Source organism: Nothoprocta perdicaria, unplaced genomic scaffold, assembly GCF_003342845.1.
Source record: "Nothoprocta perdicaria isolate Ctin4 unplaced genomic scaffold, notPer1 scaffold_6, whole genome shotgun sequence".
Classification (NCBI taxonomy): domain Eukaryota; kingdom Metazoa; phylum Chordata; class Aves; order Tinamiformes; family Tinamidae; genus Nothoprocta; species Nothoprocta perdicaria.
The window spans coordinates 3,728,540-3,737,864 of NW_020455865.1; positions in this window are offsets into that span (position 1 = coordinate 3,728,540).

The following is a 9,325-nucleotide window of genomic DNA, read 5'->3' on the forward strand; positions in this document are numbered from 1 at the left end:
AGGGCAGGGTGACAGCGCGACGTGGGAGGGTTGCGGAGCCGAAGGCGCCTTGGGGCAGCTCCCCGGGGGCAGCGCGGCCGCTCCGCGCACCCCGCGCAGCCTCCGCGCCAAGTTGCGAGCGGCCGCTCGGGCTCCGCGGGCTCGGGCTCCGTTTCGGGGTGGGGGTGCGGGGCTCTGCTCAGGGAAGGGGCTGGGGACCCGCTTTAGCAGAGCCCCCCCCCCCCGTCCCCTCCGCGCCTGGCTGCGCGCCCGTCCTTACCGGGAGGGAGCGGCGGGTCCCGGGCGCGCAAGTGAAGTTCGGGGCCGGAGCCCCCCCGGCTCGGCTGCCGGCCCCAAGGGCAGATGGCCGGGGGGAAGCTTTGTTCAATCCCCGGCTCCCCGCGCAAGTTAAAGCCGCGGCCGAAATCCCTTTTGCGCTCACTTTCAATCACGCTCGGAGCTTTTATCTGCGCGCCTGATCCGCGCTGCGTAACTTCCTCTGGGCAGCTCGAGCGCACGGCATCCCAGCGGCGAGCAATGTGCTTCTTAAAGGTGCAGGGGAGGAAATGCGAGCGGGGCGGGGAGGGAGGAGGCTGCAAAAAGAAATAAATAAATAAAATAAAAGACAGCGCCCGGGGAAGAGGAGGCTGCGAGCAGCGATGCTCCGGCGGGGCGGGATGTGCTGCCGCCGGTTAGATAACCGGGAGGCCCCGGGTGTGCCACTCCTTTCTCTTTCCTCCTCTTCTTCTTCTTCTCCTTTTTTTTTTTTTTTTTAAGGGCTTAAAAGAATCATGAGCTCATGTTTGCTTGAGGAGGAAAAAAAAAAGCTCTAGTCACGAGGGTTTCCCTGCACGTGTAAGTTCTCGCTGTGCGCCCTGGTATTTTGGGGAGGCTTCTGCTGGCAGAGATGCTGGAAATGAAGTGGTGCGTGTGTGTGTGCTGGGGGAAGAGGGGGAGGTTGGAATTAATAGGATAAACACAGCAGAAAACTCGGAGATGGGTAATCAGATGGCCGGGAAATGCTGTGATGATGGTGGGAATGTGCTTTGGGATTTAACCAAACCAGCTTTTCTTTGGCAAGGCAGGGAATTAGCATGGGGAGCCGGACAGGGGCTGCCAGCAGCACCAAGGTGTGGTTAGAACCAGTCCTGTGGCTATGCCAAGGGGCAGGGAAAGGAGGGCTGGATAAACCCACAGCGGGTGAAGGCCCAGCCTGGGCGGCTGCTGGGACACGGGATGGTCCCCAAGCAGTGTCAGGTTATTGGCACGTGCGACAGTCTGCTCATGGGGAGGAAAACCCATGAGCTCCCACTGCCCCCATGGATATGGCTGCCAAACACCAACTGCTCCCTCCTACTCCAGAATACAGGAATTTCTATGTCAGGAAATGTGCTGCTTCTCTGGCACGTGGTTTGCAACCTCATCTGCTTGCAGTTTTGTTGTATGAATTATCTGGACCGCTTGCTCTGCAATTTTATGGGGCTTGTCCCATTTAGCAACCCCTGCACAACCCGGGATGTGCCCTGTGGCAGGATAGGGGCAGTTTTGAGCTCTCCTGGGAAATGTTTCCCATGTAATGGATCCTAGGTGAGATCCATGAGATGCTGTTGTCTGTCTCCATCTGGCTCCTCCGGCCGGGCACAGACCCTACTTTCCACACACTATTTTTTGCAGCCCACACTTACCTTAATCCAGCAATATTAAGTGAGAAGCCCTGCCTGGCAATTGAGCACTGGCTGATAGTCCTGGATTTCACTGAGAGGCTACATGTCTTTTCCATAGTAATGACTCCCCTGGAAATCCCCCGTGTCTCACTTATTGCTCCTTTATTAGTTATTATGGCATGGTAACAGGATAAAAAGGAGTGGGTATTTCATTTTCATTCCTTCTAATAGCGCCGGCAGAGCGCGAGTGCTGTGCTGATTATTGACATCGGAGTTAAGCGATATGCACGCGTCATTAGGTTTCAATTGGAAAGAATAACAGCCCGCTGCAGGTCGTCACACTTCTAAAGTGCTCGGCGTGGAAAGAAAAACCTGACGTCGTTTTTCTCCAGCCTGCAAGGCGCGAGAGCAGGCGCTGGCCGTAACCCTCGTGTATGGCCGGGTAAAAGGAGCTAGTTGGTAAATAGCCAGAGTTAACTAATCACCAAATTAACTTGACGGAGGTGGCAGTGGCAGCAATGTGTTTGCTCCAGGTGTGGAAGAGCAGGTCTGACTCCAAGGGCTCTCCATGCCGAGGAGGAGAGACGGTCCGTGGCGCTGATAGACACGGGAGCGCCAAGGAAGCGCCTGCAAACCGCCCATCAGCCCCGTTCCCTTTGCAGATAGGAAGGCCTGGGAAGCGGTTGTCACACGTGGTTGATTTTAGACCATTTGCTGCCTGTGCCCAGGTTGTTTGGCTCATAGTTAATGCCCGGGCTCGTCGGCTGCGGGGTGGCGGGTCCGCGAGGAGCAAAGCGGCCGCGCGCTCCCCAGGGGCGCCCCGCGCTCCTCGGCCGCTATTTAATTACTCCAGCGCCGGCAAGGGTGGAGAATGAGGCCCTTAATATTTAATCCAGCTTCAGCTCCCAGAGGAATCCCCAGGGCTGGAGGGCCAAATGTAAACCCATTACAGGCAGGTGTAATTCTATTGACATATGCAGACTCGCACCTGTTTATACGGCGGCTATATTTGGCTCCCGAAATCTAAATGGCAATCGCTGCTTTCCTGACATATGCAAGGGAAGAGGGGGGTGTTTTCCTGTCTTGGGATAGAGAGGAGGAAGGACAGCAGCGAGAGGAAGACGTCGGCAGCCTGCGGGGCCTGGATTCAGCAGAGCGAGCGCCTGAGAGCCGGGATGAGGGGCAGGGGAACAACGGGGCTCGCGAGGACCTTTCATGTGAGGATGCGTCTTGCTGGCTCACCTCTAATAGCAATCCGCTCCTTTTAGATTCCTTATCCAGCAGTGTGCAGCCAAGGATGCCAAAGTGCTCTCTGCAAGTGAGTAAGCATTTTATGAGGTGGAAAGGCAAGGCTAAGGATGGTGCTCCAAGGCAGGAGCAGGTGAGAAACCCTTGGCTTGGGACAGCGTTTGATGGACCCATCTCAGCCCAAGCTGTTCTTCCAGCGGTGCCTTTCTCCCAGGGTGCAGGCTGCGGATCCCACCGCCCTGCCAGGATCTCTGGAGAGATGTTTCCATAGCCCAGAAGGAATTTTCCCTGGGAAATTAGGGATGTGGGAGGGGGAAGCCTGCTGCAGTGGGAACCTGGTGCTCCACAGGGGACACGTGGCTCATGCCACCACCCTGGTACCATCCTGCATCCTTCTGCATAAGCTGGGCGTGATGAAAACTCCCAGCTGCATGGGAACGGGCGAGCTCGTATCTCCCAGTTCCTTGTGTTCGAGTCAAGGACAAACCCCCAGTTTTTGCAAAGCAGCGAGGCACGATATTTTGTGTTTGCAAGGAGCAAACCCACAGACCGCCTGGGAAGCGGAGCGTCGCGCAGCCGCGGCACGCGCAGTCCAGGGGGGCGGTTGCCCTCCCGCTCCGTCTCGCGCAGCCCCTGCTCCAGCCCACGGGCCCCACCAGCAGGTCCCCAACCCACCGGCACCCACGGACCCTCCGGATGACAAGATCAGTCCCAAGGGACGCTCTTTCCCCCCCTCCACTGTCTCTTTTGGAGGCTCTTTGGGAGCTGCCACAGAGCATATGCACAGGAGGGGAGAGTTCCCTCTCCCTCCGTTGCTCCTACACAAAACCTGGGCTGCGCTTCCCGGTTTTCCAGGGCTCCGGGCGCATTTTGCCCTCCGGGATTAGCTCAGCAAAGGAGCAGCGGCCGCTCTCCCTAGGGAGGAACGGCTGCCTCTTGCCTGCCAGGGGGACAGCTGGAAAGAGGGTGGGATTTTCAGGCTGGAAAGAGGGTGGGATTTTCACTTAGCCCCAGCAAGGCAACGGGATGCAGAGCGTTTGGAGCGGAGAAAGGCTGTTGCGCAGGGAAACATGAGGCTGCCGCTCGGCGAGGGAGATGCCGCTTCTCGAAAGGCTCCTGCGTGCCAAGCTGCAAGCCTTACCCGCAGCAGGTCGTCGCCTCCTTAAGGAAAACAAGCATGACAAGTCAAAAAAAAAAAGAGAGAAAAAAAAAAAAAAAGCATCACTGTCACTGCTGAAAAAACTTTGATCATTTAAATATTATTGATGCGCATTAACTCCCGGGGAGAGCGACTGGGTGATGGGAAGTGCTTCACCTTGACATGGGGAAAATATGTTGCTTTCTGTGCCTTGTCTTTTGTTTCATATATCAAATGAGAGCTTAGCCAAGTGAATCAGCTCAGGAAGCATTTCAGATTTATTTGATTTGGGGGAAGACAGGCTTTCCATGTCTTTACCAGCTCTGGAGGAGTGAGTATGGGTAAAAACAGGAGGAGCTTTTAGAGGAGGGATCTATAATTAACAACCCCTCGAAAGGGGAACTCGCCTTTTACCTTACTATTAAAACTGAAGGCTTGCAGAATATATCCCTTTGGCTCTGGGGACCTGCTGTGTATCCTTGGCAGAGCCCTGCGAGTTCCTCTAATCCCTGCCTCGGAGCATATATGTGTTTTAAAACACATCCCGCCACCTGCATCCTCCCTTGGGCTCGGGAGCGGAGAGGATTCCCACAAAAAACTCCGGCATCGTGTGGGCGCTCGTGGATGGGGATGCTGCCCCCGTGAAAGGGCTGTTTTCCAGGCAGCCCCGAGCCTTGGGCTGGAGGCAGACGCTTCCCGCGGCGCTTCGCGACTCGAGCGAGGGCCGTGTCGCTCCTGATGGAGTTGACAGCAGCAGGGAGCGTTTTTAGGTTAGTGGTGGAGGAACACGCTTGTAATGAGTGAGGTAATTGAATAAATGCTGACAATTTGATGTGGAAAATGCATAATCAGCTGGCTGCGGCAGGTTGGCTTGTTCTCTTTTCCTCTCTTTCTTGAACGCTGGGGTAAAGGCATTAATTCTCTTTCTCAGGTGATGTGTTCAGCAGTGCAAAAGCAGCAGCCCTAGGCACATGCTTCCCTCCCCGGCACACATGTGCTCATCGCCAAATAATGACCCACTTATGCTAATATGCTCTTTGCATCACTGGAACTTCATAAATACATCTAGAATCAATCTCGACCCTCAGCTTTCTCTCTGGTCCTGTACCAGGTGAATCCTTGTTCGACAGCTCTGCTGGCCCTAGCCCAAATTGCAGGAGCCCTGCCTGGAAATAGGGAAAAAAGATAAGGAACACAAACGGGACCAACCCAAGCAGCACCAGGATCTTCCTGGAATAACTGGGAATCTAACTGGCTTTTCACATTCACAGTACAGCTAAAAAAGACACTATGGACGTAGTCAGGCTGACGTATTCTGGAGTGCAGTGACTCTCCCTGCCCAACCACCATCTCAGCTGCATGCAGATGGAAACTCAGTGAGTTTCTTTCCACCAAGCCCCCAGTTTGAGTCTGTCAATGGGAACAGCATCATCTGTGTCATGTATGTTGGAAGCGCTGAGGAGAGCTGAGTGTCACCGATCTATTTGCATATTGAAGATATGGCAGAAAAACACTGCCTTCTTGCTTTCTCTCCTGCCTACTCAAATATCTGTGAAACGAGCAGGAGAAGAACACGGGCCCTCTCGGCACTGAGTGTATCAGTGCCCTGGAATAAGGGAGCCGCTGCTCAGTCCTGCCTTGTGCCGTGTGAGAGTTGGAGCCAGCTACAAGGGCAAAAGCTCCTCGTCTCCACAGGCTGGTGGGCAAAAGGCCCTGGATGCACAATATCCATATCCAGAATATCCATAATCGTGGCTACCTTGACTTTATGTCTTTAGGACATCTTTGCTTGGCAGCCAAACCAGCACTTGCATATCTAGGGCATTTAGGTTTGCCCTGCCAACTATTAAATAAATTATAGGCTACTCCCCCAAAATATCAGCCTGGAACAGCACATGCCCATGGGAGAGACGGGCTAAGGGCACAGCAGCTGAGCACCACCGTGAGCCATGGGAGCATCTTCCCTTAGGATGTAACTGGAAGAATTGTTTAGCATGGAGAAAGAGAAGAGATCAGCACACAGCTGATCATCCCTATCCTACGAGGACATGGGGCTGTGACTCCGTGTTCAAGACAAAGCTGAAGCGTTGGCTTGGCTCGCTCTTTGGCAGCTCTGGATCATTCTTCTTTTTAACGCGAGCAGATAGTTTTCCTCTAGGTGATAGTTGTCTTGGCCACACACGTCAGATCCAGATCGGGCTTTAAGGGTTGGAATTCAGATGCCTTTTCTTATGCTTCTGGTATTAATTTCATATGCAGTGGAAAAGTAATATCCTGTCTGTCAGCAGAGAGGAAGGGATGTGCATGCGTATTTGCGCACAGTCATCGCTAACCGCTTAGCTTTTCCGCTCAAATTTCGTATTTCTTTTGGTGAAAATTTCTAAAACTGAAATGAAAACGGGCTGCAGAAATGGTGAATGCGAGATACCAATAAGGCAAAAGCATGAGATGTTTTCTCTTGTTTTTGCAACTCATGGTCCTTGTGTGTAAGAGTGTATTGCATGGCAACTGCATTCACACTTCTCTTTAATAAAAGCTCCTAGCAGATGGACACACTATTAGCGTGTATCCCCCAGATCTGCATATTTCATATTCATGCCAAGATGGCACTGAGCACACATGAGATGAACAAGGCTGATATCAACACAATTGCACCGGATTAATGCAGTTATCAAAGGGTGTTGTCCTAACATCCCCGCTAGGAATGCAGTTTAATATCAGTTATTAAGAGTTGAATTCCTACTGAAATCAAATTAAGGTCTTCGAAATATAGTTAGACAGGGCTCTCTGGTACAAGAGGTTGATGAATGTGTTATAAATTCCCAAGAGATGGGGCTAAGAAAGGACATTTGCATCTGAACTGTGAGGAATCCGAGGCTGGAAGCGTGCAGCCCTCAAGGTTTGGTCCAGCCTGCTGTGAAATTAGGTCTCACTTGAAATTCAGATCTTCTCCCAGATCCCTGTCCGAGCTTCCCCAACTGAAGTGCAATCAAATCCAGGCAGGAGACCAGCCTGTCTGTAATATCTTATCCAATATTAGGCATTACAAAGCGGTATTCCAGAGCCTCAAATGTATTTGGTGCTGTTGTTCTAGTCCATTAATCAAGCGCAGTGCTGCACATACTAATAGCTCAAACATGAGGAAATATTTATGAATGAGCATTGTTGTGACTGCAGAAATTAAACACAGCAGGTTTTAAATACACAGGATCTTTAAAAGGAAAACTTGATTATCTCCAATATATTTGGTGCCAAATTCAGAGCGAATTTTAAGAGAAGCTTCGGTAGCCTGTGCTTCAGTAATTTACGCTTCCTTCCAGCTCTCTACAGTGTGTAAATTATCCTGCTTCCACCTATATTGGATCTAACCTGTTGCTCCGAGGATACTAATGAAATCCTGTAGCACCAGATAATACTCTTTTTTTCCTTTGCATGGGGATGGTGGAGGGATTGTGTGCAAGGAAGGCAATGTCACTTGGGTTTATAAGGCTCAAAAATGTGGTCTCTACGGTCTCCATGTACCATGTTCTGTGGCTGAGCTCTTGGTGGAAATGAAATGTTGCTCACCTGGGTGAGCACGATGGTAATTCCACGTGCTGATGTTCTTGGATGCTGGGAATTTTGCCCCTTTCTTCAACGAGGACAGAATTTTTAGTGACTCGAGTAGCAGAGTATGGAGCAGAATGTCTGTGTCCGTTGACAGTGTCAGGATAGAGGGGCTGGAATTGCCCTTAGGGAACCGGAGGAGGATATGAAAACTCCAAAAATGGAGGAAACAACGTGGGAAGAAGAGCCTGACATTCGGAAAGGACAAGTGCAAAGCTGAATGTATGGGAACCAGGGAAATGGATGTCAAGAAATGGGTGTGTAGATGAAGAGCTACAGCTGGTTCCTTAGGCTGAGTGAAGATAGGGTAGGAACCTTCCCAAAGTCCAAGGATGCTGCAAAAGTACTGAGCTGGTGTCCCTGGCCACAGGAGAAGGACACAAGTAATGGGCTTGAACTGCAGCAAGCGAAATTTAGGTTAGACATTGGGGGAAATGTTCCATCTTTAAGAATAGCTGAGGACCAGAATAGCTCGTTCCAGGGAGGCTGTGGAATCTCCTTAAAAACCTCCAGTGCTGGACAGGCTGGACGAGCACCTGTCAGGAGCGATTTAGGCGGAGCTGATCCTCCTGCAGCGGGAGGACGAGGGCTCGGTGACCTCGCGGGTCCCTTCCCTCTCCCATCCCGGCGCTCCGTGCGTTTCTACCGGACCCGATGTTCCACGAACGGGAGCTCGAGGCCGCCTTAATGTCTTTCATTTGACATTGGCAAGTTTTGTTTACCTGTCAGGTTGTTGTTTTTGGTGTAAATCTCCCTAATTTGCATCCTGAACTATAAATTAAAGCGATGGGTAAGGAGATGGATATGGAAATCCATAAGTCTAAAGGCCAAGTTCATTGAAGCGTTGCATTTAGAGGAGCATATCCCTATTTTTAAACATGTTTTACAAGGCACGGTCAAAACTCCTCTGTTTTTCTTGCAGGAATACACATATTCCCTGATAGGCGCATACATTTAAGTGGACATGGAAAAAAATTGATGTTGGCATATCTAAAAGAGACGGGGTGAAATCCTGCTTCACCACAATAAAAGAAAACCATTGTTTTTTAAAATGAAGTCAGGCAGTGGTCTGGCTTCCAATTAATCAACACATTAGCGTTAAGCAATAGCTTATATAAAAAAAAAGCATCAAAGTTCCTGAGTTCTCCTAATGGTTCTTGCTGCCTTTCCCTCCACACATTATAGAGCCGGCGCATTTATGGGAAGTAAAGTCTGTGGTACAATAGCTCAGGCCTGGCAGTGGAGAAGGATCCTGTGCTGTAAGTGTAGGCGAGGGGATAAACGGAATGCAATTCCACAAATTAATTTGCTCGAGACCCGGGGGTTAGCGCTAATTTTGCGCTGAGTGCCGGGAGGGCTTTAATGACCGCAAATAGCAAATACTGGTGTTTTTACCCACTCAGAAGCCCAAACTGCCAGGTTTACAGTGCCCTCTAGTATCGCGCTGCAGCATTAGCTTGCGGGTGCCACCTCCTAAATGCCACGTAGGGAATTGTCACTCATGGAAGCACCTTTTCCTGAAGGATTTTTCCCAGCCCATGCCTGGGCTGCAGGCGATGCAGCAGCCGTGTGTGGGCACAGCCTCCCTGCACCCGCAGGCAGAAGGCTGCCCTGCATTTGTACCCTATGCACAAAAACTTGCGGTTTTATTACTAAAAAAATAATGCATGGGAAGTTTTGCTTCGAGGGC